Here is a 7,538-nt window from a genome sequence, read left to right as displayed (position 1 = left end):
ACTGGTAATTGTTCTAGTTTGCGAACGCAAAAATGCGTTCGTGGGTCAGTGTCGTGTTTTTCCTAGCACGGTAAACAAGCTCATCGACTTTGAATTTAAAAGGCGGCTGCGCGTTATATTTTCCTCATTTAGCGGTGACTATAAGGCCGGTGCATCTTAAACTATACGCTATCCCCTTCTATTTTTCCCGCTCTATAAGATGGCAGTGTCCATTTTCCTCTATCTATGCGCGTCGAGGTCTTCAACCTCTACCATAAGACTTTTTCGATATTTGAAGTATGTTCTTTCTTTTTTCTTTTTGTAAATTGCTGTGATTGTGTCGTTCCTTCTCTCAAGGGTGCGCCGCTCTCGGCAACCCATCTCTCGGGCCTATCGAGACCTATGGATACTCTCTGTAGACAATCCTGCAGCCCCTGATCACGCTGAGCCCCTGACACTTCCAAACGCCACTTGCACAGAGAGGGAAATGGATACCGCCATCTGATAGACCATAAGAAATATTAAACATCAAAGGTATAGCTGCCGTGGCCTCTTACTTCCCACTGGATGTCACCGCTGTGTCTCCAAAAACTAGCAGTTTTAATGTCTGTTTGGTATAAGGTGGCATGGTGCTAATAAAGAGGGAGGGGGGGGGAGTAGAAGATATGAACAGGTAGGATTTTTTTTTGTCAGCATGATAAACTGGTTTTGGGAGGGTACTACTTGAGGGTGCATTCTCTTGGTAACTTTTTTGACATATGAAGTATTTTCTCTCTTTTTTTTTTCTTTTTTTTTCTTTTTTTTTTGTAAATTGCTTTATCCTTCCATCCTTTGAAGGTGTGATGCTCTCAGTAACGGAGGCCTCTGCTTGCGTATGTGCATGCTTATGTTTTTGACAGAGGTATGCGAAATGATGCTAAGACTGGGTTTGCAGTGCTCTATCATCCTCTTTCAAATTTAATTCATGATGCATGTATTTTTAGATTAATGAAAGAGACAAGGCCTGTTACCTGGTGAGCTGAGCTTGAGTTCTCTTCAGAGCCAGCTGAGAATCTGCAGACTGGATCTCATCAATTCTCTCTCTCTCTCTCTCTCAGCACCAGCTGGATCTCATTATCAATTCTCTCTCTCTCTCTCTCTCAGCACCAGCTGGATCTCATTATCAATTCTCTCTCTCTCTCTCTTTTGGCACCAACTGGAACTCATAATCACTTCTCTCTCTCTCTCTCTTAGCAACAGCTGGATCTCATTATCAATTCTCTCTTTCTCTCTCTTTTGGCACCAGCTGGATCTCATTATCAGTTCTCTCTCTCTCCCTCTTTCTCGGCACCAGCTGGATCTCATTATCAATTCTCTCTTTCTCTCTCTTTTGGCACCAGCTGGATCTCATTATCAATTCTCTCTCTCTATCTCTCTTTTGGCACCAGCTGGATCTCATTATCAGTTCTCTCTCTCTCCCTCTTTCTTGGCGCCAGCTGGATCTCATTATCAATTCTCTCTCTCTCTCTCTCAGCACCAGCTGGATCTCCTTATCAATTCTCTCTCTCTCTCTCTTTTGGCACTAGCTGGATCTCATTATCAATTCTCTCTCTCTCTCTCTCTCTCTCTCTCTCTCTCCTCTCTCTCTCTCTCTCTCTCTCTTCTCTCTCTCTCTCTCTCTCTCTCTCTCTCTCTCTCTCTCTTTTAGCACCAGCTTGATCTCATTATAAATTCTCTCTCTCTCTCTCTCTCAGCACCAGCTGGATCTCATTATCAATTCTCTCTCTCTCTCTCTTAGCAACAGCTGGAACTCATTATCAATTCTCTCTCTCTCTCTCAGCACCAGCTGGATCTCATTATCAATTCTCTCTCTCTCTCTCTCTCTCAGCACCAGCTGGATCTCATTATCAGTTCTCTCTCTCTCTCTCAGCACCAGCTGGATCTCATTATCAGTTCTCTCTCTCTCTCTCAGCACCAGCTGGATCTCATTATCAGTTCTCTCTCTCTATCTCTCTCTCTCAGCACCAGCTGGATCTCATAATCAATTCTCTCTCTCTCTCTCTTAGCAACAGCTGGAACTCATTATCAATTCTCTCTCTCTCTCTCAGCACCAGCTGGATCTCATTATCAGTTCTCTCTCTCTATCTCTCTCTCTCAGCACCAACTGGATCTCATTATCAATTATCTCTCTCTTAGCACCGCTGGATCTCATTATCAATTCTCTCTCTCTCTCTTTTGGCACCAGCTGGATCTCATTATCAGTTCTCTCTTGCTCTCTCTCAGCACCAGCTGGATCTCATTATCAATTCTCTCTCTCTCTCTCTCTCTCTCTTTCTCTTTCTCTCTCTCTTTCTCTCTCAGTACCAGCTGGATCTCATTATCAATTCTCTCTCTCTCTCTCTCTTGGCACCAGCTGGATCTCATTATCAATTCTCTCTTTCTCTCTCTTTTGGCACCAGCTGGATCTCATTATCAGTTCTCTCTTTCTCTCTCTCAGCACCAGCTGGATCTCATTATCAATTCTCTCTCTCACTCTCTCTCTCAGCACCAGCTGGATCCCATTATCAATTCTCTCTCTCTCTCTCAGCACCAGCTGGATCTCATTATCAATTCTCTCTGTCTCTCTCTTTTGGCACCAGCTGGATCTCATTATCAATTATCTCTCTCTCAGCACCACCTGGATCTCATTATCAATTCTCTCTCTCTCTCTCTCTCTCTCTCTCTCTTTCTCTCTTGGCAGCAGCTGGATCTCATTATCAATTCTCTCTCTGTCTCTCTTTTGGCACCAGCTGGATCTCATTATCAATTCTCTCTCTCTATTTGTCTTTTGGCACCAGCTGGATCTCATTTATCAATTCTCTCTCTCTCTCTCTTTTGGCACCAGCTGGATCTCATTTATCAATTCTCTCTCTCTCTCTCTTTTGGCACCAGCTGGATCTCATTATCAGTTATCTCTCTCTCAGCACCAGCTGGATCTCATTATCAATTCTCTCTTTCTCTTTTGGCACCAGCTGGATCTCATTATCAGTTCTCTCTTTCTCTCTCTCAGCACCAGCTGGATCTCATTATCAGTTCTCTCTTTCTCTCTCTCAGCACCAGCTGGATCTCATTATCAATTATCTCTCTCTCTCTTTTGGCACCAGCTGGATCTCATTATCAATTATCTCTCTCTCTCTTTTGGCACCAGCTGGATCTCATCAATTCTCTCTCTCTTGGCACCAGCTGGATCTCATTATCAATTATCTCTCTCTCTTTATCTCTGTCTTTTGGCACCAGCTGGATCTCATTATCAATTTTTTCTCTCTCTCAACACCAGCTGGATCTCATTATCAATTCTGTCTCTCTCTCTCTTTTGGCACCAGCTGGATCTCATTATCAATTCTCTCTCTCTCTCTCTCTCTTTCTCTTTCTCTCTCTCAGCACCAGCTGGATCTCATTATCAGTTCTCTCTTTCTCTCTCTCAGCACCAGCTGGATCTCATTATCAATTATCTCTCTCTCTTTATCTCGGTCTCTTGGCAGCAGCTGGATCTCATTATCAATTCTCTCTCTCTCTCTCAGCACCAGCTGGATCTCATTATCAATTCTGTCTCTCTCTCTCTTTTGGCACCAGCTGGATCTCATTTATCAATTCTCTCTTTCTCTCTCTTTTGGCACCAGCTGGATCTCATTATCAATTCTCTCTCTCTCTCTCTCTCAGCACCAGCTGGATCTCATTATCAATTCTCTCTCTCTCAGCACCAGCTGGATCTCATTATCAATTCTCTCTCTCTCTCTCTCTCTCAGCACCAGCATGGTCTCATTATCAATTCTCTCTCTCTCAGCACCAGCTGGATCTCATTATCAATTCTCTCTCTCTCTCGTTTGCCCAAAGTATCAATCAAAATCAAGTTGATGAGCCCAGCGGGAATTAATAGGGGTCGGGAGGGCACTAACTACATCCTAACACAAGCTGTGGCATTCAGATTATCTTCATTCTGCAGACATTCAGGCATTGTGAGAGACTCGTACATATTCCAAGTTATGTATTTCTTATTGTGTATGTTATTTTGGATTTATCGATCAGTTCCTTTTTATGTAATCCTAATATAAATATTTCCCATTCAGGTGTTACTACTTTGTCATGTATGACTTGGTACGTGATCAGTGTTTCCCATTCCAGGTACAAGAGTTATTGGAGGGAGCAACAAGCCATGCTAGGCGGACAACAGCAGCTAGGAAAGACCACAGGACGACAATGCTTCTCTCGGCTCTCATCTGGTAAGGGAGGAGCCATAATGATACCTTTACAGTGGACCTTAGCACCTTCTCCCCTGCCACTCCCCCACATTCTCGCTTGCACTGTTCTTCCTGGTCTCCGTTGGTAACATGATAGAGATACCGCTGTTCTGAAGGGACAAAGTGACCAGTGATAAAGGGGAAGGAGGCTGAGGGACTGAGGATGATGCGAAAGAGGACGTGCAAGAATAAAGGAGCAAAGGATAAATGGGTGAAGGATTAAGGGACAGAAGATACCTCTCTCTCTTTTTTTTTTTCTCTCTCTCTTTTACGGTTTTCCTCTCCCTTTGTCACTCTCCATTTGATCTAATTTCTCTATGCCTTTACTTTATTTACAGAATTTTCTGCTTCAGCATCGAAGGTCATTAACGGCATATTGTAAAATTTATCGATATGATGAGGCTTATACATTACTATGAAATATTGTGGTGAAAATTGGTAAAAATGAGAACGATTAGGACAAAATACGTTAGATCTCAAATTTTCTTGAGCGCTGTTGGTTAGTACGCTACTGAAGAGGGTAAAGAGGGAAGAGCAGAGTACGAAGACCGTTCAGGACTGACACACCCTTTACGCAAGGCGCTCTCACTTGAGGATGCGGATAGAAGGGGATAAAGAGGAAGAGGGAATAGAAAAGACAATGCAAAATTAGTTTGGACGAGGGCTGAAATTCAATGTGGTCATCTACATTGGGCCTTTGTTGTCCTGCACATTTATTTTAAGCACAAAGTTTGTAAATATGCCCATTAAATTTATCTTCGGACTTTTACATTCACATTACATCTAAGGTTGTGTACTATGCCTTTTATTTTCCAAGTTGATGTGTAAGTTTTTGCATTTTGTATTTTTCTTAGTTTACTTAGTTGTGATCAGTTTTGCATTATTTTTTAAATTTACATTTTACCGAATTTCTAACCCTTTTGATAATTTGTTTCTCTTTTTATTATTTTTATTCTAAGATCTCTTGTTTTCTCCTGTTTAGTATACAGAGAACCCTTATGATGATGGCCTTTTTATCTCCACAGGTCCGGCCGATGCAAGGGGATGATAACAGCAGCCCCAGCGTTAAATTGATTATTTGTGACTTTCCACAGATCTCAAGGTCTCGCCTAATCCCGTCGTTAGGAGACAAATTACAGCTGGAGTTGAAGAGGGTGATGAAAAGCAGGTAGAAAGGTTAATGGTTAAGGGTTAAAAAGCAAAATAAATGTGCTAGATGTCAAAGGTCATATAGCACTAAAGAACGGTACAGTAAAATGTGGTAACGAGTGATAGTTACTATGCTTCAATTATCTAGAAAAATATTGAAAGGTCAAAGATGACTAAAGGAGTTGCTGTGTGAATGGGCTATTGTGGGTCTCGGTTAGGGAATTACACAAGGGATTCACATATGTATGCAGCAGGAAGTGGAAGGGTTAGAGGGGATGGAGGGAGGGATAAGGTACGTGTAGAAGACGAAGCAGATGAGGGTAAGGAACCTCGGTAGCTGTTACTGGATGTCCTGAAGATTTGAGTGAGAATGGTTATATCTGCACCTGAGGAAGCCTGCCTGAGAAAGAGGATGGGGCTCACAAGGATGCGACGCTGCCATCTTTCCTATGTATGTATTTAGTATTTCCTGTGTACGTATTTTATTATTGATTTTTATAACCCTACATAATATCAGAGACCTGCAAGCTAATATGAAAGGTTAAGGAGAATTATGTTGGGTTTGTATGTATGCACGATGTTATTCTCTAAGTAAAATTTCCAAACTCGTACTTTTATTTCTTTTCCCCAGTTTTACTTCAATTCTTTTGGTGAATTGATATTCGAGTTCATTTATAATTTCATATAACATAAGATCAAATAATAGACATGTCCCAAATAACATTGTATATATATTTTTCTGTCAAATAAAAGAATTTGTTTAAGGTTATGTAATATATTTGAAGAAATGTTCCATATTGTAGACCATGTTGTAGACCTCATAGATGAAGATTAAGAAATTGTTTGCTTTACCCGAGGTAGCACTAAAGGAAATGAAATGTGCAAAAGGATATGAGCAGTAAACAAACAGAAGAAAATGAAGTTTCCCCTGTACAACCTGACCTCACCACCTTTCATGGTTAGCATATATACTATAAATACTACATATATTTATTTATAATATCTAAATGCAAACACACACACACACACACACTTATTATATATATATGCATATATGTATATATAATGTATTGATAATATGTATGATGTATACATACATTCATAGTATGTGTGTATATTAAACACATGCACACATGACAACCACACTCAGACATACATATATTTATATTTTTATGGCTATATCTTAAACCCTCTCAATACCTTCCTCTTTGTTGTCGTGGGAGGGCTTAGGAGACGAAGACAGGCCCAAGGTAGGGGATCACCCCTACCTTGGGCCTCAGCCCTTGCCTCAACTAATTTTGCTTGGTCCTTTCTTCTCCTATTCCCTCTTCCATACCTTCTTTATTCCCTTCCTCTATCCCATTCCTAAGTTGTGAGAGCTGTGCTGAAAGGATGAATGGCCTCTAGGAGCCATTGGCACAGTATTCCCTTGGTTAATTGCCTGGCTCGTACCTGAGGGTTAACCCGTTTCTTTTCCCCATTTTATTCAGGCTCACCATGGCCAATAACGATGATTCTTTACCCTTAATAAGGGGCATTAAGGCTTGCCCCTTCATCAGCTAGCCTACTTGAATTTGATTTTGATGGTTCTCCAACCCCTGCCCCTCCTTTGACCACGGCTCCGACCACTGATACTAATACCCCTTCTTCAACACTTAATGAACTAACCATTCCAAAACACCCACCCAGGTTATTACTTAACCTCTAGAAAGCACCCATTCCAAACATTCTCTTCATCTGCTGTACAGTCCTCTTCTATGTCTACCCCCTCTTCCCTTATTATAACTCTCCATCTTTATTGTCCCCCCCACACTACCCCACTTCCTCTCACCCTCGGCCTTCTACTGCTCTTTGGACCAGGCAAGTGGGACTGATTCTTTGTGATTCCCCCTACAGCCCCCTATTCTGAGAATAGGGGGCTGTTTTCCTTGAACAACGTCCCTATCCCTTCCCCAGTCACAGATACAATGCAATTCACTCAATGGCCTTACCATTAAACCTTTCCCACTTTAGTAATCCCTGCAATACATTTTCTTTACACCCTCTAATACTTGACATCAAACACCTTCTCCTCTCCCTGGATATTCTCCTACTTTTCCAACAGCCATCTATTTCTCCTTGAACAAGTTTCCCTATACCTTTCCCAGTGACAGA

At 41.7% G+C, this 7,538-nt stretch overlaps 1 long non-coding RNA gene across 2 annotated transcripts in view; it reads left to right on the top strand.

Annotated features, from left to right (window-relative positions):
* Positions 1-5,993, top strand: part of LOC138861432 (uncharacterized) — a 7,047-nt gene extending 1,054 nt beyond the window's left edge. For both annotated transcript variants that reach the window (XR_011398499.1, XR_011398498.1), the window contains 3 exons: positions 337-513; positions 4,120-4,217; positions 5,261-5,993. This is a non-coding gene — a long non-coding RNA (uncharacterized lncRNA). The remainder of the gene's footprint in view (positions 1-336; positions 514-4,119; positions 4,218-5,260) is intronic.
* Positions 5,994-7,538: the final 1,545 nt, after the last annotated feature.

The sequence above is a fragment of the Penaeus vannamei genome, unplaced genomic scaffold (assembly GCF_042767895.1).
Source record: "Penaeus vannamei isolate JL-2024 unplaced genomic scaffold, ASM4276789v1 unanchor5368, whole genome shotgun sequence".
NCBI classification, from domain to species: Eukaryota; Metazoa; Arthropoda; class Malacostraca; order Decapoda; family Penaeidae; genus Penaeus; species Penaeus vannamei.
This window is presented reverse-complemented; position numbering and strand designations above follow the sequence as displayed.